Genomic DNA, 26269 nt, shown 5'->3' with positions numbered 1-26269 from the left:
ACAAAAACATATACATGAAGAGATGGGAGTCCGATTTTGGTGCTGATATCCGTCTCGAGAACTGGAACGATGCCATCAAAAACACTTACAATTCCAACATATCAATGGGTCTTCATGAGAGTTATTTAAAATTGTTAAATAGGTGGTACTATACCCTGACAAGGTTATCGCATTTTAACACAGAGCTATCTTCCTTGTGCTGGAGAGATTGTAGACACCAAGGGAACCTCTACCATTTTTTCTGGGGTTGTTCAAATATCAAAAACCTCTGGCTTCAAGTCACACAGCACATTAACCTCATTGCTAAGGACTTCACAATTACACCCGAAAGAGCACTTCTTTCATTAAACATGGAACAATTTGATGATTCGGCAAGACACATTATCAAACACATCCTCTTAGTGACCAAGACCATGTTAGCACAATGGTGGAAGAAAGCCGAGGCTCCCAAGTTTTCAGACATACTTGACAAGATAGGCCAACACAGCGATTTAGAACACAGATTTGCGATTAACAACAATCACATCCACAAATGTACAAAAAAATGGAAGACCTGGAACAACAAATTTCATATCAAATAGACTTAACAAGAGGCATTATATTTTGAGATTTAAACTTGGGTGCTCTAGTACTGGGATGCTGTATCTCCTTCCAAGAATGTTACCCCATAATAAAGAATTTTTTTTTCTTTCCTTTTGTTGTTATTCGATATATGTTATTTTATGCCTATTTGTGGGTTCTCTAGTTTTTACATTTTTTTTCCATACCTGTACAAGGTTGTTTATTCCCCACTCCCTTCCCACCTTCCTTTCCCTACCCTGTTTATTTCTAAAAAAAACAATAAAATTATTTGAAAACACAATACAAGGATAATTAACATGGAAGAAACATAGGAGGATAGGACACTACTATTATCCCTAAAAATTATAGGGATAATAATATAGGGACGAAGCTCACGCGAAACGCGCGTCGGGGACCTTCACACCCACAGGTCGTATGCTCTATCTTCACTTTACCCTTCTAGGTTCTTAATTATTATACTCATGTGCAATTTGTTCTGCATATCCCAGTTGGATATGCATACAGCCATCTACCTCTCAGTCCACCTTTTTACACCTAGTTGTCATTCGACAGTTTTACAAAATAGCAGGTTTCTGTCCCACCATGGAATTGTCCGTGCGCCATTTAGGGACATATTCTGCTGATTTGTGTAATTGTTAGATACTAGATCTTCCCTAGGATATACCATCACCTAGGTACTTATGTATGGCAGTGACAAGTAGCATTTCACCAGTGCTCGAGTTGTTGTAATCATATTTCTAGCTCTGTCCACCCACTGTTTGGTGGAATTATTTTAAATTTTATATTATATTAAGAGGGCTATACATTGGTGACTTTTTGGCTGTATCACTTATAAATTCTTTGAATCTCTGCTGCATAATTGTTTACAGGTGATGTGCATAGTGTCAGCACTGAGTATATCACTTATATAGTGCATATGTACTCTGTAGTGTGATATTGGATACTCATCTCCTTTTATCTTATATATGTCTGTGTCTTTGAGTCTTTTGCATTGATTAAATAAAACACTAGTATTTTATGGCTATATGCTTCCGCAAATCTTTTTTGATGATAGTTGTGTTGGAAGAGCCACTTTTCTAGGCCTAATTTCTATGAATAATTAATTTAATATAAAATGCAAATATAAAAAATGGACATATCAGGAATCTGTGGGTTGTCTTTAACCACATGCAATCACCTAGGACCCATTATACTATTTATAATAGTTCTCCAAAAAATATCACCAATGCTTCTACTAAGATATATAAAACATAGGCCTTAAAGGTGTCATCTTAAGGACTACTCAATGACTTTAGCAGCAACAGACATTGTGTGGCAAAAGATCGCTCGTGGTATGCAATGTGACCCAACAGGATCAGATTTTTTGTGACTTGCTTGTCATGGTCGATGTACAATAAGAGTCGCAATCTGAACAGATTCACTTGTTTTCCTCTACTATGTAGCAGTGACACATACCAGTCTTTGTTGGTGAGACCCCTGCCCCAACCACAGTTCTCCTGTAGCCTGCCCTTTACACATGCCTAAAGGGAATCTATCAGTTGGGTAAACCCTTCTAAGCCATCCATATAGGCATGTAAGTCATGGGAAGCTGAATAAAATGATGCATTGAGATCTGTGGCCAGATTTCTTATTCCAGAGAAATCCACATTTTTCTTGAAATGTAAATAAGCTGTTTAGATCTATGGGCCAGACATTTCCCTCCAAAGGTTATTTCAAATGAAAAGGGGAAGTAACAGTGTGAGACATGTAAGGACTGACAGTCTGTTCTCATGATCTATATGTCTCACACTGGTAATGCCTCCTTTTATTTAAAATAGACTCAGGAGGCAGATTTTCAGGGCGATCAGTGTCCGACCAATAGATATTAACAGTTCATTTATATATTTAAAGAAAACATGGATTTCTATGTTATAAAACATCAGATTGCAAATATCAAGGTATCATTTTATTAAACTTTCTATGACCGACATTCCTATATAAACAGCTTAGGAGGGATAATCCTATCGACAGAGTCCCCTTAAGATAGTAATAGACTATTAGTCATATATATATATATATATATATATATGTAACTTCTGCTTGTTCATTAGCAAAATTGTGGCAAAAAGGCATTGAGTATAATGAAACACAGGCGGCTTCATATGTGACTTATGACTAACAGCAATAAAAATGCTACATTCTGTGGCAAATGAAACGTCAAATCATAAAACCCCACTTGTTTTGTTATACACAAGGGTCATAATGTTTCATTGGAAGTTGCAGTTTTGCATGTGAGTTGGCAGGGTCAGTTAACACATCACATATGCTTAAATAATGGGAGGATATGTGTGTGAGAGAAAAAAAGAGGAGTGTCTTTGGAGCCAGGCTGAAATGAATACCTCCTTTCAACACTGTATCCACATGCCTGGAGCAGCAGAGCGTTGATGTGCTCCCTCGCTTCTCAACTTTCTGAGATTGCCTAAATAGTTGCACGCTTTAATCCCATTCCTGCTTTCATCCTCTCACCTGCAAAAGGAAAATTTCTTTATGACTTACAACCGGATCAAACACTGACCTATTTAAAAAAGTAAGAAAATCAACCCTATATTTTCTTTCTACACAAAACTTTAGATTTAATATTGCAGATTATACTGAAAAATGTATGCAGCTTTCCAGATGAGCAATGAATCCGCACTGTTTGTTAGCTATTTGATAAGAGTATGTTGACTTTTTTGGCGGCGCCTTATGCTCAGCTGTTCATTACTACATTGCATACTTTCATGTTTTATTCATGATATCAAAAGGCATTGAAATGGGAAAAACAGAGTTTTATGACTCACTTCATTTCTTCATTGTCAGCATTGGATAAGTCCAAGGTTGGATTAGTAAAGTCGCATACGGCTGACTCACAGTTACTATTATCCAAGAAGGAGCCAACCCAGTAAATGTGATAAGATACCTAGATATTATATAATTGTGCTCATAAATGAGTTTGTTTCCTTAGCAGTATTAGATACAGTAAAGATGTAGTAGCTCCTATGTGATCATATTTATCATAATGTAACTAGTGAAAGCAATATAATTATTAATATATGCTTCTAAATGGAAAATTATAAGCAAGCCTTTATATCTTTGTTGCATTACTCACTTTTAACATTGGGTTGTTGGTAGAAAAAGATGCATTTAAAAAGAAAAAAAAAATCAGTCTTGTGTAATCGGAATAATATTCGCCCTACATACGATATTTACAAGTATTTTGAAATTTCATAGTTTGTCTTTGATTCACAGAAAATTAATATATTTTTATATTCATTTTGTAATAATGACTTAAAATCATATTTTGTCTTGGCTGCTTCAAGCCACTTGGATAAGGTGAACTATGTGGTCATTTTAGGATGTAATGCTATCTGACCCAATGTGGGTATAATTGATGAATAGCTAAATAGTATATCTTTGGCCATATGGATGGAAGTGTTCAAAGGTGTAAGAATCCTGCTCACATTGCATGAAATATCTTTTACTTAGGTAACTTGTGTATGATGCATAGTGGTGCTGTATCTATATAAACATATATATTTAAAGGGAACCTGTCACCAGATTTGGTCAATATGAGTTACGACCAACGCCTTTCAGGGCTGATATACAGCATTATACAATGCTGTATATCAGTCCCCAACCTGACCTGTAAAAGAAGAAAAATAACTTTTATTATCCTTATCTGCGGGGCGATCCAGTCCGAGGGGAATCACTCTTCTTGGTCCGGCGCCTTCCCTCTTCTTGCGATGCCGCCCTCCTGCTTGCTTTGGGTGGATGACTGGCCCCTGCATCATTCACACAGTCTCTCCTTTGTATTGCCTCCTGGCAGATGTACTTATCTGCCCTGTTGTAGGCAGAGTAAAGTACTGCAGTGGGCAGGTGCCGGAGCTCTTTGACCTATCCCAGCACCTGTGCACTGCAATACTTTGCTTTGCCTTCAACAGAGCAGATAAGTACGCCTGCGTAGAAGCGTGATGCCAAGGAGACTTTGTAGATCACGCAAGTAAGTGTCATCCACACGAAGCAAGCAAGAGGGCGGCAACATAAAAAGATAGGAGGCTCCAGACCCAGGCCAGTGACACCCCTCAGACCAGACCACCCCGCAGGTAAGTATAATAAAAGTTATTTTTCTTCTCTTACAGGTTGGGTTGGGGGCAGATATACAACATTCTAAAATGCTGTAAATCAGCCCTGAAAGTTGATGGCCTTATCTCATATCGGCCAAACCGGGTGACAGGTTCCCTTTAAATCTATGCATATACTGTATATTGTATATAGATATTATAAACATAAATAGAGAGGAAGAGAGATGAGTAGAATTGGACTGATCATCTTCGTGGGTCCAGTCCATTGACCGGGTCAGTAGTCTATGGCCACAAGACTGGAGGCTTGTGAATCACTTTCCTTCCAGGATCTCCAGCTGTTGATTGGTGCAACATCGGCATGACACACAGATGACATTACGCCTGCCCAGCTAAACATTGGAAATCCTGGAAGGCAAGTCATTAGCGAGCCTCCTGATCTATGCCCAGAGACCTTTGATTTGGCTGATGTACCAGAATCCCGCAAATTGATCTGCCAAACTCTAGAGATGAGTGTGAATCTTTTGACATTTAAATTTGACACCTTCAGCAATATTTTCCAAAAAATTCAATATGCAGCAAATCAAAATACAACTAGAAAGTCTCCAAATACTACTACAATGTCTCCAATTGCCCTTAACAACTTGAATAAGACCTTCAGGTCTGCCAGGACTGTATCCGACCCCTTTCAAGCTCTTTGTTGCAAGCACAACCTAAATAATGTCATAGCGATTTCAACATTTCTGACTATGGATAAATAGATGGTAACAGGTGATGCCCAACAGGCTGTTTCTCACACAATAATCGTCTGCACTGGTTTACTATCAAACACTATATAAACCGTTTTTTTCAGTGTCTTATGGCTTTCTCTCTCTCTCCATCTCTAAAGCTAAGTTTTGAGCTGTGACATCCTCTAACTTTCCAGATTCACTAGCTTCAGCTTTGATACAGGCTATAATAGTCCCTCCTGATTGACTGATACCAATGTGATGTAAAAGATGCAAAGCATTGTGGGAAACGTGCCCAGCTGTGCTTGTGGTCATATGAGCCTTCTCTGGTTGATGCAATCATCTGCATTGCATAAAATGGTGATGACAATTTGCATGAAGCAAATAACAATTTGTTTACGTTTCCAAGATCAGTGAATTCCTTACAAATCGACACAAATTTGATTTGCATAAAATTAGTTTGCTCCTCTCTACGGCTCACTTTTAGAGCTGAAACATATAATTTGTCATAAAATAAATCACCAGTTTTATCACCAAGTTATAAGGCTTGCCTACCTTTTTTCCACTTTATGTTTGGGGCCCAGTGTTCTGGGAATGTACAGTGATCAGCATATATGAGTGCATCTCTTTTAACATCTTAATGACCACAAATACGTCTTAAAACTAACCTGCGATATAAGAGAACTAGCTATGAACCCGTTCTACGCCCACGTGGGGAGCATTTTTATTGGTATATGGTCTCCCATCCTGATATGTGCTGCCCTCCTTCTATCCTGGTATGCATGGCACCCCTCATACCTATCCTGGTATGCATGGTACCCTCACACCCCCAATCCTGGTATGCATGGCACCTCATTCCTCATCCTGGTATGCATGGTCCCCTCACCCCCCAATCCTGGTATGTATGGTCCTCTCACCCCCCTATCCTGGTATGCAAGGTCCCCTCATCCCTATCCTGGTATGCATGGTACCCCCTTATCCCTATCCTGTATGTATGGTCCCCTCACCTCCTATTCTGGTATGCATGGTCCCCTCACTCCCCTTTCATGGTATGCACGGTCCCCTCACCCCCCCTTTTGTGGTATGCACGGTCCCCTCACTCCCCTTTCGTGGTATGCATGGTCCCCTCACTCCCCTTTCATGGTATGCACAGTCCCCTCACTCCCATTTCGTGGTATGCACGGTCCCCTCACCCCCTTTGGTGGTATGCACGGTCCCCTCACCCCCCTTTCGTGGTTTGCATGGTCCCCTCTCCCCCCTTTTGTGGTATGCATGGTCCCCTCACTCCCCTTTCCTGGTATGCATGGTCCCATCACCCCCATATCCTGGTATGCATGGTCCCTTCACTCCCCTTTCGTGGTATGCACGGTCCCTTCACTCCCCTTTCATGATACAGTATGCACGGTTCCCTCACTCCCCTTGCGTGGTATGCACGGTCCCCTCTCTCCCCTTTTCGTGGTATGCACGGTCCCCTCACTCCCCTTTCGTGGTATGCATGGTCCCCTCACTCCCCTTTCAGGGTATGCACAGTCCCCTCACTCCCCTTTCGTGGTATGCACGGTCCCCTCACCCCCTTTCGTGGTATGCACGGTCCCCTCACCCCCCTTTTGTGGTTTGCATGGTCCCCTCACCCCCCTTTTGTGGTATGCATGGTCCCCTCACTCCCGTTTCCTGGTGTGCATGGTCCCTTCACTCCCCTTTTGTGGTATGCACGGTCCCCTCACTCCCCTTTCATGATACAGTATGCACGGTCCCCTCACTCCCCTTGCGTGGTATGCACGGTCCCCTCACTCTCCTTGCGTGGTATGCACGGTCCCCTCACTCCCCTTGCGTGGTATGCACGGTCCCCTCATCCCCCTTTTCGTGGTATGCACGGTCCCCTCACTCCCCTTTCGTGGTATGCATGGTCCCCTCATCCCCCTTTTCATAGTATGCATGGTCCCCTCACTTCCCTTTCGTGGTATGCTTGGTCCCCTCATCCCCCTTTTCGCGGTATGCATGGTTCCCTTCACTCCCCTTTCATGGTATGCACGGTTCCCTCACCCCCCTTTTCATGGTATGCATGGTCCCCTCACTCCACTTTCGTGGTATGCATGGTCCCCTCACTCCCCTTTCCTGGTATGCATGGTCCACTCACCCCCCAATCCTGATATGTATGGTCCCCTTGCCCCCCAATCCTAATATGCATGGTCCCCTCACCCCCCTTATCCTGATATGTATGGTCCCCCTCACCCCTATTAAACTACAGACATACAAAAAAAAACATTTATACTCACCCTTCTTTCTTGTGATTCAGCGCTGTCACGTTCTGCTGGAGGCTGGGGGAGGAGTCTGGCGCAGGAGTACGCGCATGCCCATAGCGCTGTCCGGCGCCATATTGATGAAGATACACTGCAAATATGTCTTCAGTAAAATAGCGCTGGATCGCGTCATGCGCGTGCGCGATTCTGGCCACACTCCTGCCGTGTTGTTGCTCCGTAATCGGCGCCTGCGCATTCCTCTCTTTCCGGCGCAATTATCTTGAAGACACACTGCAGTGTGAAGACAGTGTGTCTTCCACAAAATGGCGCCGGAAAGCGCGGACTGCACATGCGCACCTTCCAGCGCCACAACCCGCCCTCTTCAGTCATCACAGCAAGACGCAAGACCCCGCAGCCACACCGAATCGGTAAGGTGTTGTGCCGGTGATCTCCTGGGGGGTGCATGTGCCGGCGGTCACCTGGGGGGGGTGCATCACTCTGTCTGGAGCCAGACTGCGCAGGCGCGTCGCACTTGTGCAGTCTATAAAGGCTTTGGACAGAGTGACGCTTAGCCCGTTATATTATAGATAGCATCCCCCTACAGGTGACAAGCCAGCAGCTGTCGACTGTACACTGTAGCTGACAACTTGCTGGATCAGTCATGATCAGTGTTGGCACCGACCATAGCTGTTTAACCACTTAAATAGTGATTATAGCATCTAGATGATTATCAGAGTGTGGGGCTCCCTCCTTAATCCCATGGGAGCCCTGAGATCTTGATCGTGTGATCCTGATGTTTGCAAATGCAATTCATGGCCAAATAATGGCCTTAATTTCTTCCAGCTACAGTGGCCTGTTCAGAAGTTAAAAACATTTAGATGGTAAAAATAAATGTTTTCATTCATGTCATGTCACTTTGCATTAATAACCTGAAAAGCACCTGAGGAGTTAATGAACTACCTGAAAGCAATTTTGAATACATTGACCCCCAAAGTCACTTCAAAACTGAATTGGTCCCTAAAAATTAATTTTGTAAATTTGCTTGAAAACATTTAAAATTACTGCTACATTTTTAAAGATTTTAAAATGTTAACAAAATAAACCAACATTTTACAAATGGTGCTGATGTAAAGCAGGCATGAGGGAAATGTCATTTTTTATTGTATTTGTGTGGTACAACTATATGGATTAAAGAGATAATCATTCAAAGTTTGAAAATTGCCATTTTTTAAAAAAATTTCTCAAATCTCTGATCTTTTTATAAGTAAACACAAAACATATCAACTTAAGTTTACCATTATCACAAAGTATAATGTGTCACGAAAAATCAATCTCCAAATCAATGGGATATGCTGAAGCATTTCAGAGTTATTGTTACATAAAGTGGCAATAGTCAGATATAAAAAATTTAGCCGAACTTAATCTCCATTAGAGCTCACACAGGAAATTATTCTTTAAGTCTTATTTATGAATCAATAAAACCTTCCATACAGTGGTCAGACTCTTCACCAGGCCCGGGGAGTTGGGTATCTCAACTAACCGACTGTCAGGTAAAAGACCTTTTGAAAGCCACATTACATATTAACTCTATGTTACCGTATGATAATTACATAACCATGACTCTCATGATATTTCATAGAGCATATATCTCCCCAGAGATTAAAGCTAAAATGTCCCCTCAGGTGAATTTCCTTGCCCTAAATGCTTTCATTCTCCAGCTGATATTTTTCATTGTCTCTGGACTGTCCAAAAATAAGGGAAGTTTGGGATGCACTTTTGCAATATCTCACTAACACTTTTGGTATAAATATTTCTCTTTCTCCTGAGTGGGCCATATTCAATAATCTACCATGAGATCAATTGGTGAGGCTTTCTCTTCAGCAATGTCGTATTCTATTCGTGTGAGCGGCAGCTACTCGCAAAAGTATAATGCATCCATGGGCACAGGATAGTACCCCCTCTTTGAACTTAATTTCTTCAAAGGTGGCCTATCTTTTCAGGATAGACTGGATAGAGTCCATATTGAATAAATAAAAACACACTAAATGGTTTTTTCTTACATGATCTTCTTTTATTAATACACAGACATGATCTATAAGCCAGGCGATTCATGACTGCTTCAAATTTACAGATTGGTACATGAGAGAGCAAATTGATGGCAGAACTCCGGTTAAGCTGGATTAAAGTTATTTTTTGAAAATAACTTTTGGTATCAATTCCACTCGCCGTGTTTGGAGCAAGGAGAAGTACGAGTACAACTCCAAGAATACCGTCCCAACCGTGAAGAATGATGGATGAAGCATCATACTTTCGAGGAGCTTTTCTGCAAAGGGGCACTTCAAAGGGGACTACACCATTTTGAAGGAAGGATGGATGGAGTTATGTATTGCGAACTTTTGGCCAACAACCTCCTTACCTCAGTAAGAGCATTGAAGATGGGCCTTGGCTGGGTCTTCCAGCATGACAATGACCTGAGACACACAGCCAGGGAAACTAAGGGCCCCGTCACACATAGCGATCTTGCTAGCGAGATCGCTGCTGAGTCACAAGTTTTGTGACACAACACCGATCTCACCAGCGAGATCGCTGTGTGTGACAGCGATCAGCCTCCCTGCCGGTATCGCTGATCGCTGTAGGAAAGCCCTGGACTTTTCTTTGGTCGCTGGTCTCCCGCTGGCCAGCATGCATCGCTGCGTGTGACAGGCGGGAGACCAGTGATCAGCTGGTAACTAAAGTACACATCGGGTATCCAAGGGACATGCGTCCCTTAGAAACCCGATGTGTACGTTAGTTACCAGCTCCCTGCATCAGCGCACTGGTAACTAACGAACACAGTGACGCCGCGCCCTCGGCGTTGCTGTGCTGATCGCTGGTGAAGCTGTCTGTGTGACAGCTCACCAGCAATCATGTAGCGACTCACCAGCGATCCTGACACATTGATATCGTTGTCGGGATCGCTAGTGAGTCGTTGTGTGACAAGGCCTTAAGGAGTGGCTCCATAAGAAGCATTTCAAGGTCCTGTAGTAGCCTAGTCACTGCAATAACAATTACAGACCTCTCCATGCTTTGTAAGTGAGAAACTTGCAAAATCGGCAGTGTCTCAAATTCTTATTTTCCCCACTGCATGTTAAAAAGCATTAGATCTACCAGGTAGATGTTCTTACCCGTCTGTTTTTCTCTCTGTCTGTCTGTTTATTAGTCTATTTATCTGTCTATTGTTTAGCGCGTATGTGTGTGTGTGTGTATACTAAATGATAGATAGATAAGAAGTAAGATGATTTTCACTAGTTGTTTTTGTAGTCAATATATGAAGTCCACTAAAGACCTTGGTCCCCTAAACATTTGTCAAAATTCTCTTTTCATAGAATAACATAACATATGGAGAACATTTTCTCTTAGGTCAAAGAAATCTCTTATTTTTGGCTACTAACTTAATCTTTCCCTGATGGATAGTCAGCTTACAATATCAGCCAACAATCATTAGGTGCAATGCTCCTGGTAGTAATCCTTTCTATGGGTAATGTGATTTATAACAAGCTACTGTAATGCCACATAGAGAACAGATCATTTGTGAACTCTTTTACTAAGAACTTGGCCAAGATTACTGCACTTTCTCCTTAGATTTCTAAAAGCATTTTATCAATTTTAACAAAATATTACATAAATAATGTCTTAAGGGATGTTTCCGTTTTGCACAACTCCTTATTACACAACAATGTCCCGCCTGTTGGCTAATGATGGTAGATCACCAACCACCAGCATCCAAGTTATAGTTTTATTTGTAGTTTTTTAACTAAGCACTTTGTTAAGATTATAGTTGCTTCTCCTTAATCTAAATGTAGAATTTTCTCTTTTATAAAAAAAAAAGTACCTAAAGAATTTTTGGCTTGTTAGATGTTTATCCTTTTAACAACTCCTTGCTATTCAACATTGTCCTGTATTGTTAGTGGATAATGTAAGAAATGGTAATCAGCCACCATATTTCAAAAGGTTGAACTAGGATGCTACTGCTAACCACATTGCTGTTCTTTACAGAACCTATATGCCTACCTGTCCTTCATAACCATGATCTCTAGAGCAAATAAATGCTGTGAGTGGCATGTGGTTGCAAAGTTAATCAATATTCTTCCAATTCTTATACAGTTAATATTGGGAAAATAAGGCTGGGGCAGTTTGATGTCAACATACCTGATCCTTTGTTTTCACAGAAAATAACTGCTTATTCCTAACTTGTCACCATTGCTAAAAAAAGATGAGCACATGGTTTGGCCATGTTTATGATCCAACTGAAATATCTGTCAACTTAATGATCATTTAGACAAAAGCTATCTAAAGTGTATCACCAGCTTAAAACTTCAAATAAGGGGTCCCCAACCTGTATTTCGAGAGCCACATGTGGCTTGCAGGTACCTGATATATAACTTGTGGCTATATGTCAGGTTGGTACATTAGTATCAGGTCTAGCAAACAGCTATGAAGAGCGGGTTTCCATATGCTGTATTCTGAGGATGGCCCTCCACAGAAGAGCAGATCTGGATGAGCATATACTGGCCTTGGTTTTCAATTATGCTTCCAGTCATGAGGTCCTTGAAGCTGTATGTGATAGTGTGGTGTGAGTGCTCAATGCGAGAATACCAAAGGTAGTTAAGGTGGGAACTCCTGGATCTAGCAATACTGCCTCAGTGTTATTTTTATGGGGAAACTTTGGGAGTCATTATACCAGTAATGGGATCAGATGTCATTACTGTGGTGAAGAGGGAGCACAGAGGATGGATATCACTACTCAGGGGGCTAAGGGATGAGGGCTGGATGTGACTCGCAACCCTCTATCAAAACTGAATATGGCACTCAAGGTAAGTGAGGTTGAGGGCCATTGCTTTAGATACTTCTGTTGAGCAGACAATTATAGCCAGATTGCCAAAAGTAACAAAAAAAGTTTTATTGTCTCTACTGTGTGATATGCTTCTGCAGATCACAAATGCTTTTTCATGAAACTCTAAAACAAATGAATTACATATGGGCACTACAGATGAGCAGATGACTTTGTGCAAGACCGGACCATAGTCTTGGTCAGGATTCTCTGCCCATAGATAGAAATTGTGAAAATTTCTTTACCCTCTGTGATCCAAGGTTCAGCTTATGATTATCTGGTCTGGCGAAACGTCACCTGTGTGATGCATGACATACAGATGATTTCATGCCAAACCAGCGAATCAAAACTATGCCAAGGAATCTGAAAGCTCAGGAAATATGCACAGCTTCTGTCCATGATCTGGAAGGACTGACTTGGACCGTGGACCTGAGTCATGTGAAGCGATCAGTTTATTTATAGTTGGCATGGTAAAATTGTTCAATATCATCCAATGGCTGTAGTTCTGGTTTGATTTCCCCATACGATTTTTCAGTGTTCAGTAGTTTTGATGCTGAATAAGAGATATGAGTTGGACTGGTGTGAGACTATGGATGTGTCTGTATTAGTACAATCTACAAAGTTGAGCTTTCACCTGTTCGAAGCATATTCTTTCAGCACATGAGAAAATAGTAAGATTCTCTTGAATTTATAGTTAATAGAACTTAATATAGCTGGAAAATAAAGAACAGTAAGACTTGGGATTTTTAACAAACTTAGCAGTGTGTAACAATTATATGGGTACTACAGAATCTGATTGCATGGGATAATATGAAACTGAGACCAAAGTTGATGCTAATAAGTATATTTAACAAGTGTGACAAAACTAACAGAGCACTTCCTGCAATAGTAACGAAAACACAGTACAATATAGAATGATGCAAGTAAAGTAAAACTAACAGAGCACTTCCTGCAATAGTAACGAATGCACAGCTCAATATAGAAAACCAGAGAAACCGCTAATATAACCATATAACCAGTCCAACATAATATAGTGCAGGTGTGTACAAGGCACTAAACGTAGAAGTCCAGCAGAAAGTATGTGAGTTAGCACACTGCTTTTAATGAGGCATTCCAGCGATATTTAAGAATGAGCACGCACACAGCACTAAAGTGTAGAAGTCCAGAAATTATAAGGGTAGAAATGCACTTAAACGTAGAAACCCAGCATTATATAGAAGTGGCATTAACCAGAGAAGGTCACTATGTGTACCTTTTGGGCTGAAAGTACTGCACAAGTCCAGCACCGCAGCCTAGACTAACACAGACCTAGAGGAGATGATGATGTCAGGATTTCTTACTGGCCACAGCAGTTCCAGGGGCGAATAGCTCCAACTAACAGTCCAGACAGTAGTCAAGCACAGACAGCATCAAGGAGACAAACAGAGTACTCTAGGCAGCAGAACGTGGAGAGGCAGAGCAGCGAGTAACGAGCAGCAGTTGCAGGGAGTCCACCAGCAGACAGGGAGGAGCTCAGGAGCCTACAGCAACAAAATACTCAGACACAGAGGAGCACTCAGGACAGACCGGAAGTTCCATGACAGGGCGAGATACAAGACTCCATCTCGGATCAGGGCAAAACAGGCACAAAGGAAAGTATGGAATCCTTAGATTACTCCCACCTCAGAAGCAGCCTCAGGACAATCCAGGACCAGGCTTTTCAGGATATTTCTGATGGAATAGTGTAATCTTTTGAAGAGCACAAATATTGCTCACCGGCTCCCAAGAGTTCTCCTCAGACAGATATCATTGCCACTTGATGAGGTACTGCAGCTGATTCCTGCAGATCCTAGAGTCCAGAATCTTCTCCACAACAAACTTTTCATGTCCGTCCACCCACACAGTCTGAGGAGGAGGCGTAATCCAACCATGAAAAGTATTTGGAGACACTGGTTTTAATAGGGAGACATGAAACACAGGATGTACCTTCAAGGTCCTTGGTAACTTCAGACGACAGGCAACGGAACTCACGATCGCAGAGATCTTCAATGGGCCGATTAATTTTTGTCCCAGTTTCTGTGACGGAACGTTCAATCTCAAGTTTTATGTGGATAACCACACAGAGTCCCCTATCTTGAACATCAGTGCAGGCCTCCAAAACCTATCAGCAGATCTTTTATATCTCTCCTGTGCAGTAGATAGCGATTCCTTTAGGTTTCCAGATTCTGTCTCATTGCTGCCAACCTCTCATGAACTGCAGGCACTGGTGCATCTGGGAAGAATACTGGGATGAAAACCCAAGCTGGCAAAGAAGGGTGTTACCTTAGTAGATGAACTCTGAGAGATGTAACAAAATTCTGCTATCGGAAGCAACTCCAACCAAACATCTTGCGAATGGCTGATATAGCATCGAAGATACTGTTCCAGAGTCTGATTAATCCACTCCTTCTGCCCATTAGTCTGAGGATGATACGCAGAAGACCGACAAACATCAACAACAAGCGCAGAACAGAATCCCTTCCAGAACCTGAATGTAAATTGCAAATGAAAACCTTAGCCAAATTCTCATCAATGTATTCCTTCAAAGCCTGCAACTCCGGAGCTTCTAGTGGGTAGACATTCATAAATGGAATAGCTGCCCCCGGAAGCAGTTCAATGGGACAATCATAAGGTCTGTGAGGAGGAAGCTGGTCTGCCATTTTCTTCTCACAAACATCCGAAAATTCATTATAAATAGATGGTAGTAAAGATACCTCACTGTTACTTTCTGTATCCCGAGGACTTGCCTGACTTGTTACTGGTGTTTCTCTTGATAGGAAAGTGATCTCCTTGGTCTCCTAGCTGATGATAGGATTTTGTGACTGCAGCCATGGAATTCCTAAAATTAAAGGGAAATGTGGTGAGGAAATCAACATAATGGATAGCATTTCCTGATGATCGGGTTCCATGGAAACTTGCAGAGGTACAGTTTCCTGATCTACTGGTCCAGAAACTAGAGGGGAACCATCCACTGTTTCCAAAGTTACCGAGGTGGCTCTCTGCTGAGTCTGAATGCCGTGTTCCTTGACTAAGGTTAAGTCCATAAAATTACCTCCTACTCCTAATCCACCATAGCTGCACAGGGAATCCATTTTCCCGACAATCGGATCTTAATGGAAAGGGAGCAATATGTCTCCTTATCCCTCTGTGTTTTAGGAGAGGCAGTCACAGACAGAGATTGAAAGATGGCATTCACAGAAAAACTAGACTCGGACCTAATAGATTCAGCATCCTGATTCTCAAATTCCCCTACCGTGGCCAGTACCTTGCGAGGCCGCTTGGAACAGTTGATAAGGAAGTCATCTGACTGACCGTAGTAAAAACACAGACTTTCCCGAAAACAATGTTCCCTACGCTCATTACTCTCACTCCGCTGTAAAGCATCTACCTGCATGGGAACTACTTCAGCCTCCCAAGAAGATTTGCCTGTAGATTCTTTAGGAGAAAAGGAAGAGTTAGAGACACAATTAGAGGCAGCAAATCTCTTCTGTCTACGCTCAGAAATTCGTATGTCAGTGCGTACACAATGCTGTATAAAAGTGTCTAACTCTTGCGGAGCATTTGCATGAGCTAACTTCTCTTTCATCACACTAGCCTATCCTCTCTTAAAAATGGTTAATTGGGCATAAGAGTCCCAAATCGTATCCACCGGCAGCCGTCTAAATTCAGTAGCGTATACAATGACAGAACGCTTACCCTGACGTAAAGATAGCAAGGTGGTCTCAGCTGTAGTGCGACAATTTGGATCATCAAACACCATAAACATTGCAGCATGAAAATTGTCAGGGTTATTCAAATGAGAGTCACGAGTCTCCATAAGCGGATTTGCCCAAACGAGAGCTCGGGAAGTAAGTAACATGATTATACATAAAACCTTGAATCGATCAGTAAGGAATTGGGCGGCATGCACATCAAAATACAAAAGGCATTGATTCACAAACCCACGAAACTTATAGCGGTCTTCACTGGACCTAAAAGGTGTTAACTTGGGAGAAGTAGCTGCCCCGGGGGGGTGGAGGCGCCCGTGCTGTCATCTGATTACTTAAAAGCGTATTACTGCAAGTATATAGGAACCTTCACCATAGAAGAAATTCCCAAGATGCATGGAAATATAGGGGTGTGTAAACCTATAGCTACCTCATAAATGGATATAGAGTATCCAAAACACACCACTCACAAGAAGAGTATTAGAAAAGTGATGAATTTTATTCAGAATACAATTTATATAAAATATCAATGTCATGAAGTGACATCATAATACATATAAAGAGGAAAGGAGTTTTACCCGAGTAAAGTGCATAAAAAATGATAAAGGGAATATATACAGGCTCTGGGATCATGTGACACTTATATAAGCACCAACACATCAACATGCATAGAGTGAATCAAATCCATAATAGTCAATTAAAGTGCATAGTGCCAAAGAAAGATACGTCAGTAAGCATGTAACCAATGACACATACCCATAATAGTCCGCCTGTCTACAATATCACAGATGCTCAACGTGCGTTTCGTGTTCCGCTTTTTCACAGGGGAGTGTGCATGTCATGTCTCTGAGGGTGTCTGGTTTATATGGCATAGATACTCACTCACGGACCAATGGTATGTCGCACATGGCACCGCCGCCCCCGGGTCTCAGGTGTAACAGCGTCTGGCACTCAGCTCCAGCGTGCGGGGAGGAAATCCTCCGTGATGTCACATCCGCATGCCATGGGTGAAAGAGGTCTTAAGCCAGAAGCAGGAGATTCGGGAACAGTGCGCATGTGCATTGCCATGTTATTGAGGCCCTGCATGTGGGGAGATCACCCCGATAAAACCACGCCTGCGCAAAGGAACTGTTTATAGAGCAGTCAGTGTTTGTGAGATGCGATGTTGACAGGATAATATATAATTTATCTAAGGGAATACATAGAGAGGGGCTCAATATATTTAAGAATACCTCGATTTATGCCCACAGACCATTTAAAGCGTGCTAACAGTTGGTCATATGCACTTAAGCAATATTAGATACCCCTAATTACAGAGAAATGCTACATAGTATTACCAAATCATACAAAGCATCACAGAAAAATACATCAAATTAGTCAGAAGACAATTAGGGCCTGCAGTATTAAAATATAAATATATTGTCCATAATATATAACTAGCCCAGCATACAAGATTATAGAGATGATGTATAGAAAATTCCGTACAATTGAGGAAGATCCTTTTCATAACCCCGCCATAGGTCCCAACTACAGCCATAGGTCCCAAATGTTCCAGGGTAAGTAAATGGAGCCATACTTCAATCTGAGGCAAATACAGAAAATGTTTTTACTAGAGTAAAATAATAATAAAAAGGAAGAAGAAAAATATGAACAAGACATAACAAAGTGATTGCCATGGTGACATTGATGTCTTTGTGGGTTGTCATGGCGATGATGATGTAATAATTGGTTGGCATGGCGACGGTCATAGTAGGTTGCCAAGCGACAATGATATCTTAATGGGTTGCCAGGGTGAAGATGATGTCAAAGTTATTGCCATGGCGACATGATGTCATAAAGGGATGCCATGGTTGCGATGATTTCACAGTGGTTGGCATGGCAACGATGATGTGTTTGAGGGTTGCCATTTCGACGATGATGTTATAGTGGGTTGCCATGGCGATGATGATGTCTTTGCAGGTTGTCATGGTAATGATGATGTGATAACAGGTTGCTATGGTGATGATTAAGTTTTTGTGGGTTGTCATGGTGACGATGATGTGATAATTGGTTGTCATTGTGATGATGTAATCATGTGGGTTGTCATGGCGATGATGTCATAATGGGTTGCCATTTGAAGATGATGTCATAGTTCTTGTCATGGCAACGTGATGTCATAATGCGATGCCATGGTGACAATGATGTCACAGTGGTTGCCATAGCAGCAATGATTTCATAGTGGGTTGCTATGGCGATGATGATATCTTAGTGGTTGCCATGGCAACGATGGTGTCAAAGTAGATTGTCATGGTGATGATGTCATAATAGGTTGCCAAGGTGAAGATGATGTCATAGTTGTCGCCATGGCGACGTGATGTCATAATGGGTTGTTGCAATGACAAGGATGTCATAGTAGGATGTCAAAGCGAAGATGATGTCATAGAGGGTTTTCAAGGTGATCATGTCACAATAGTTGCCATCGTGGCGATGATGCATTTGAGGGTTGCCATGGCGACTATGGTGTCATAGTGGGTTGCCATGGCGATGATGTCTTTGCGGGTTATCATGGCGACGATGATGTCACAATGGTTGCTATGGCAACGATGATGTCACTATGGTTGCCATGGCAGCAATGATGCATTTGTGCGTTGCCGTGGTGATGAAGATGTCATAGTGGATGATAGTGTGATTCCTGGGTCGTCTTGCACACATTGCTATTTTAAGGCCTAACCACAGAATTTTAATGAAGCTCAGATAAGGGGACTGTGAGGGCCATTGTAAAACCTTCAGCTTGGCGTTTTGAGGTAGTGGTTGTGGATTTTAACGTGTGTTTAGGATGATCATTATCCATTTGTATAAGCCATCCTATTTTCAACTTCAGCTCTTTTTTTATAAATGGTGCTATGTTTGCATCAATAATTTGTTGAAATTTCATTGAATACGTTCTTCCCTCTTCCCTCTTCCAATTATAGTAGCTGAGTGAAATACTTTGTACCTTTAGTGAGCCGTGGCACTCCGACGCGCGTTTTGCATCCTGCTTCTTCCAAGGGAACGCATCGGGGTGCCATTGCTCACTAGAGGTACAAAGTATTTCACTCAGCTACTATAATTGTCTATCAATCTTTCCTCGTGACATTTCACTTGCATGCTTTCATAGTGGCATTTACTATTTGTATTCCTGGTGATACACGTTCGAGGACATTAGACTTGCTACACTAATTAGCTGCTTTACCTGAATGTGAGCTATATATGGTTGATTCAATTCCGCTAAAAAATCCTCTTTTTTGCACATTATGCATTATATAAAACACTTTTTGTGTTTTTGGTCTCATTAACCCCTTCCCGACCTGTGACACAGCGTATGCGTCATGAAAGTCGGTGCCAATCCGACCCATGACGCATACCCTGTGTCATGACTTCAAAGCCCCCCTGTGGGTCAGGTGACCGGGGTCACTGAAAGGTCACCCGACCCGCAGTGACAGGAGGCCTTGTATTTCACCCCAGGGGGGTGGCTTAGCTCCCCGTGCCTACGATCGCTCTGATTGTCTGTTGAAAGAGAAACAGCCAATCGGAGCGATAGTAATATTTCATCAATGAAAATTGATTAAATATTACAATCCAGCCATGGCCGATGCTGAAATAGCATCTGCCATGGCTGGAGACACTAATTTAACCCCCCCACACCGACTGACGGTGCCGAACTGCAGCGATCGGCCGCCGCTGTCATAGTCTACCCCCCTCCCCATTCCCTATGCTCCATCCCACCTTCCGATCCCCCCCTCACCCCCCCACGATACTTACAAAGCCCCCTGACCATCCCGGTGTCCCGCCGTCCAGGTTCATGGGCGCCGCCATCTTGGAAAATGGTGGGTGCATGCGCAGTGCGCCCGCCGGCACTTCCCGGCTGCAGATTTTTTTTTTATTTTGATCACTGTGATAGACTCTCACAGTGATCAAAATAAAAAAAAAGTAAATCACCGCCCCCCTTATCACCCCCCATAGGGACAAATAATAAAATAAATAAAATATTTTTATTTTTCAATTAGGGTTAGGGTTAGAAATAGGGCTAGGGCTAGGGTTAGGGTTATGACTAGGGTTAGGGCTAGGGTTAGGGCTAGGGTTAGGGTTGGAATTAAGGTTAAGATTAGGGTTAGGGGTGGGTTGGGGTTGGGATTAGGGTAAGGCTTGTGGTTAGGGTTAGAGTTGGGATTAGGGTTAGGGGTGTGTTGGGGTTAGGGTTGTGGTTAGGATTATGATTAGGGCAGGGATTAGGGTTAGGGGTGAGTTGGGGTTAGGGTTTGAGATAGAATTGAGGGGTTTCCACTGTTTAGGCAGATCATGGGGTCTCCAAACCACGACATGGCGCCACCATTTGTTCCAGCCAATTTTGCGTTCAAAAAGTCGAACAGTGCTCCCTCCATTCCGAGCCCCGACGTGTGCCCAAACAGTGGTTTACCCCCACATATGGGGTATCAGCGTACTCAGGAAAAATTGCACAACAACTTTGGGGGTCTAATTTCTCCTGTTACCCTTGGAAAAATTAAAAATTAGGGGCTAAAAAAATTATTTTTGTGGGAAAAAAATTATTTTTTATTTTCACGGCTCTGCGTTATAACATTCTGTGAAGCACTTGGGGGGTTCAACGTGCTCACCACACATCTAGATTAGTTCATTGGGTGGTCTAGTTTCCAAAATGGGGTCACTTGTGGGGGGTTTCCACTGTTTAGGTACATCAGGGGCTCTGCAAACGTAACATGACGCCCGCAGACGATTCCATCATGTCGACATTTCAAAACGTCACTACTTCCCTTCCGAGCCCCAACAGTGGTCACCCCCACATATGGGGTACCAGCTTACTCAGGACAAACTGGACAACAACTTTTGGGGTCCAATTTATCCTGTTACCCTTGTGAAAATAAAAAATAGTGGGATAAAAATCATTTTTTGAGGGAAAAAAATATTTTTTATTTTCACGTTTCTGCGTTATAAACTTCTGTGAAGTACTTGGGGGTTCAACGTGCTCACCACACATCTAGATTAGTTCATTGGGTGGTCTAGTTTCCAAAATAGGGTCAATTGTGGGGGGGTTTCGACTGTGTAGGTACATCAGGGGCTCTGCAAACGTAACATGACGCCCGCAGACCATTCCATCAAGTTGACATTTCAAAACGTCACTAGTTCCCTTCCGTGCCCCAACGTGTGCCCAAACAGTGGTTCCCCCCCACATATGGGGTACCAGCGTACTCAGGACAAACTGCACAACAACTTTTGGGGTCCAATTTATCCCGTTACCCTTGTGAAAATAAAAAATAGTGGGCTAAAAATCATTTTATGAGGAAAAAATTTTTTTTTTTTATTTTCACGGTTCTGCGTTATAAACTTCTGTGAAGCACTTGGGGGTTCAGAGTGCTCATGACACATCTAGATAAGCTCCTTAGGGGGTCTAGTTTCCAAAATGGGGTCAGTGGAGGGGGAGCGCCAAAGTTTAGGCACACAGGGGCTCTCCAAACACGACATGGTGTCCGCTAACGATTGGAGCTAATTTTCCATTCAAAAAGTCAAATGGCACTCCTTCTCTTCTGGGCCCTGCTGTGCGCCAAAACAGTGGTTTATGACCACATATGAGGTATAGGTGCACTCAGGAGAAATTGCCCAACAAACTTTATGATCCATTTTATCCTGTTGCCCATGTGAAAATGAAAAAACTGAGGCTAAAAGAAAATTTTTGTGAAAAAAAAGTACTTTTTTTTACAGATCAATTTGTGAAGCACCTTGGGGTTCAAATTGCTCATTATTAGTGTTGAGCATTCCGATACTGCAAATATCGGGTATCGGCCGATATTCGCTGTATCAGAATTCCGATACCGAGTACCGATATTTTTTCAATATCGGAATCGGAAGTTCCCATAATGCAAAGAGCCACTGCTGTGGCTCTGATTGGCTGCCGAAATGACGTCATCATGATGCGCGGTCAGTTCGGGCTTTCCGGGGGTCTATGCCGACTGCCCAGGTTTCTGTACCGGCCTGCCGGGGGTCTGTGCCGACTGCCCGGGGGTCTGTGCGGACTGCAGGGGGTCCGTACCGGCCTCCCGGTGGGCTGTGCCGGCCTGCCGGGGGTCTATGCCGACTGCCCGGGGGTCTGTGCGGACTGCCGGGGGTCTGTACTGACTGTCCGGGGGTCTGTGCAGGCTGCGGGGGTCTGTACCGGCCTGCCGGGGGCTGTGCCGGCCTGCCGGTGGTCTGTACCGACTGTCCGGGGGTCTGAGCGGACTGCCGGGGGTCTGTACCGGCCTACCGTGGGGCTGTGCCGGCCTGCTGGGGGGCAGTGTCGACTGTCCGGGGGTCTGTGCAGGCTGCGGGGGCCTGTACCGGCCTGCCGGGGGGCTGTGCCAGCCTGCCGGTGGTCTGTACCGACTGTCCGGGGGTCTGAGCGGACTGCCGGGGGTCTGTACCGGCCTGCCGGGGGGCTGTGCCGGCCTGCCGGTGGTCTGTACCGACTGTCCAGGGGTCTGTGCAGCTGCAGGGGTCTGTGCCGGCCTGCCGGGGGGCTGTGCCGACCTGCCGTGGTCTGTACCGACTGTCCGGGGGTCTGAGCGGACTGCCGTGGGTCTGTACCGGCCTGCCGGGGGGCTGTGCCGGCCTGCCGGGGGGTTGTGCCGACTGTCCGGGGGTCTGTGCATGCTGCGGGGGTCTGTGCAGGCATCGTCTGATGGGACTACAAGTCCCATCGGGCGATGCCTGCTACCATGACGGTGATTGACACATTAGCCAATGATGGGACAGTAGTAGTCCCATCATCCGGCCTATGTGTTGAATGTAAAAAAAAATAAAAATACATACTACATATATACTACATGCTACATACATACTACATACATGCTACATACATACTACATGTATGCAACATACATACATACTACATATATACCACATGCATGCAAAATGCATACTACATATATACCACATATATACTACATGCATGCAACATACATACAACATATATACTACATGCATGCAACATGCATACTACATATATACTACATGCATGCAACATACATACATACTACATATATACCACATGCATGCAAAATGCATACTACATATATACCACATATATACTACATGCATGCAACATACATACAACATATATACTACATGCATGCAACATGCATACTACATATATACTACATGCATGCAACATACATATATATACACTACATGCAACATGCATACTACATATATACTACATGCATGCAACATACATATATACTACATGCATGCAACATGCATACTACATATATACAACATATATACTACATGCATACTACATATATACCACATGCATGCAACATACATACATACTACTAGTGTTGAGCATTCCGATACTGCAAATATCGGGTATCGGCCGATATTCGCTGTATCGGAATTCCGATACCGAGTACCGATATTTTTTCGATATCGGAATCGGAAGTTCCCATAATGCAAAGAGCCACTGCTGTGGCTCTGATTGGCTGCCGAAATGACGTCATCATGATGCGCGGTCTGTGCGCATCATGATGCGCCGTCAGTTCGGGCCTTCCGGGGGGTCTATGCCGACTGCCCGGGATTCTGTACCGGCCTGCCGGGGTCTGTGCCGACTGCCCGGGGGTCTGTGCGGATTGCTGGGGGTCCGTACCGGCCTCCCGGGGGGCTGTGCCGGCCTGCCGGTGGTCTGTGCTGACTGCCTGTGGGTCTGTGCCGACTGCCCGGGGTCTGTGCGGACTGCCGGGGGTCTGTACCGGCCTGCCAGGGGGCTGTGCCGGCCTGCCGGTGGTCTGTACCGACTGTCCGGGGGTCTGTGCAGGCTGCGGTGGTCTGTACCGGCCTGCCGGGGGGCTGTGCCGGCCTGCCGGTGGTCTGTACCGACTGTCCGGGGGTCTGAGCGGACTGCCGGAGGTCTGTACCGGCCTGCCGGGGGGGCTGTGCCGGCCTGCCGGGGGGGCTGTGCCGACTGTCTGGGGGTCTGTGCAGGCTGCGGGGGTCTGTACCGGCCTGCCGGGGGGCTGTGCTGGCCTGCCGGTGGTCTGTACCGACTGTCCGGGGGTCTGAGCGCACTGCCGGAGGTCTGTACCGGCCTGCCGGGGGGGCTGTGCCGGCCTGCCGGGGGGGCTGTGCCGACTGTCCGGGGGTCTGTGCAGGCTGCAGGGGTCTGTACCGGCCTGCCGGGGGGCTGTGCTGGCCTGCCGGTGGTCTGTACCGACTGTCCGGGGGTCTGAGCGGACTGCCGGGGGTCTGCATCGGCCTGCCGGGGGGCTGTGCCGGCCTGCCGGTGTCTGTACCAACTGTCCGGGGGTCTGAGCGGACTGCCGGGGGTCTGAACCGGCCTGCCGGGGGGCTGTGCCGGCCTGCCGGGGGGCTGTGCCGGCCTGCCGGTGGTCTGTACCGACTGTCCGGGGGTCTGAGCGGACTGCCGGGGGTCTGTACCGGCCTGCCGGGGGGCTGTGCCGGCCTGCCGGGGGGGCTGTGCCGACTGTCCGGGGATCTGTGCAGGCTGCGGGGGTCTGTACCGGCCTGCCGGGGGGCTGTGCTGGCCTGCCGGTGGTCTGTACCGACTGTCCGGGGGTCTGAGCGGACTGTCTGTGGGTCTGTGCAGGCTGCGGGGGTCTGTGCAGGCATCGTCCGATGGGACTACAAGTCCCATCGGGCGATGCCTGCTACCATGACGGTGATTGACACATTAGCCAATGATGGGACAGTAGTAGAGTTGAGCGATACCGTCCGATACTTCAAAGTATCGGATCGGAATGGATCGGCCGATCTTAAAAAAAAGTATCGGTATCGCCGATTCCGATACCGGAAGTCCCATTCAAGTCTATGGGACTTCCGGTATCGGAATAAGAAAAATCCTGTTTTTCCCTTGTACAGCCTCTCTGGGGTCTGTACGGGCCTTTCGGGGGGCTGTGCCGGCCTGCCAGGGGGTCTGTGCAGGCTCCGGTGGTCTGTGCCGGCCTGCCGGGGGGCTGTGCATGCTCCGGGGGGCTGTGCCGGCCTGCCGGGGGGCTGTGCAGGCTCCGGGGGGCTGTGCCGGCCTGCCGGGGGGCTGTGCAGGCTTCGGGGGTCTCTGCAGGCATCGTCCGATGGGACTACAAGTCCCATCGGGCGATGCCTGCTACCATGACAGTGATTGACACATTAGCCAATGATGGGACAGTAGTAGTCCCATCATCCAGCTAATGTGTTGAATGTAAAAAAAAAAAAAAAAAAATTACATGCTACATACATGCTACATACATACAACATGCATACTACATACATGCTACATTCATACTACATACTACATACATACTACATACTACATACATGCTACATTCATACTACATATATACTACATGCAACATACATACTACATGTATACTACATGCAACATACATACTACATATATACTACATGCATGCAACATGCATACTACATATATACTACATGCTACATACATACTACATATATGCTACATACATACTACATATATACTACATGCATGCTACATACATACTACATACATACTACATATATGCTACATACATACTACATATATGCTACATACATACTGCATGCTACATACATACTACATGCTACATACATACCACATATATACTACATACATACTACATGCATGCTACATACATACTACATGCATGCTACATACATACCACATATATACTACATACATACTACATGCTACATACATACTACATATATACTACATGCATGCTACATACATACTGCATGCTACATGCATGCTACATACATACTACATACATACTACATGCTACATACATACCACATATATACTACATACATACTACATACAATACATTCATACAATACATACATAGACATACAGTACATATAACATAGAGTAACATACTTACCAATACTTGTCACATTGTTCCCCGAAGCCATTGTCTTTTACGGAATAAATATTAACATAACAAACCACAAAAATACTCACCCACGATCCGAAGCAGTCCACGAGTGTGTCCCACGACGATCTTGGGTAGAGAACTGCAGC

General features: G+C 44.3%; 1 protein-coding gene across 1 annotated transcript in view; it reads left to right on the top strand.

The window, feature by feature from the left end:
* The first annotated feature begins 2967 nt into the window (after positions 1–2967).
* The window catches only part of EFEMP1 (EGF containing fibulin extracellular matrix protein 1), a 151630-nt gene continuing 128328 nt past the window's right edge, over positions 2968–26269 (top strand). The window contains exon 1 of the mRNA XM_073576655.1: positions 2968–3148. The gene's annotated coding sequence lies outside the window, so the exon portion shown is untranslated. The remainder of the gene's footprint in view (positions 3149–26269) is intronic.

The sequence above is a fragment of the Dendrobates tinctorius genome, unplaced genomic scaffold (assembly GCF_039654945.1).
Source record: "Dendrobates tinctorius isolate UK_male_01 unplaced genomic scaffold, ASM3965494v1 ptg000050l, whole genome shotgun sequence".
NCBI lineage: Eukaryota > Metazoa > Chordata > Amphibia > Anura > Dendrobatidae > Dendrobates > Dendrobates tinctorius.
This window is presented reverse-complemented; position numbering and strand designations above follow the sequence as displayed.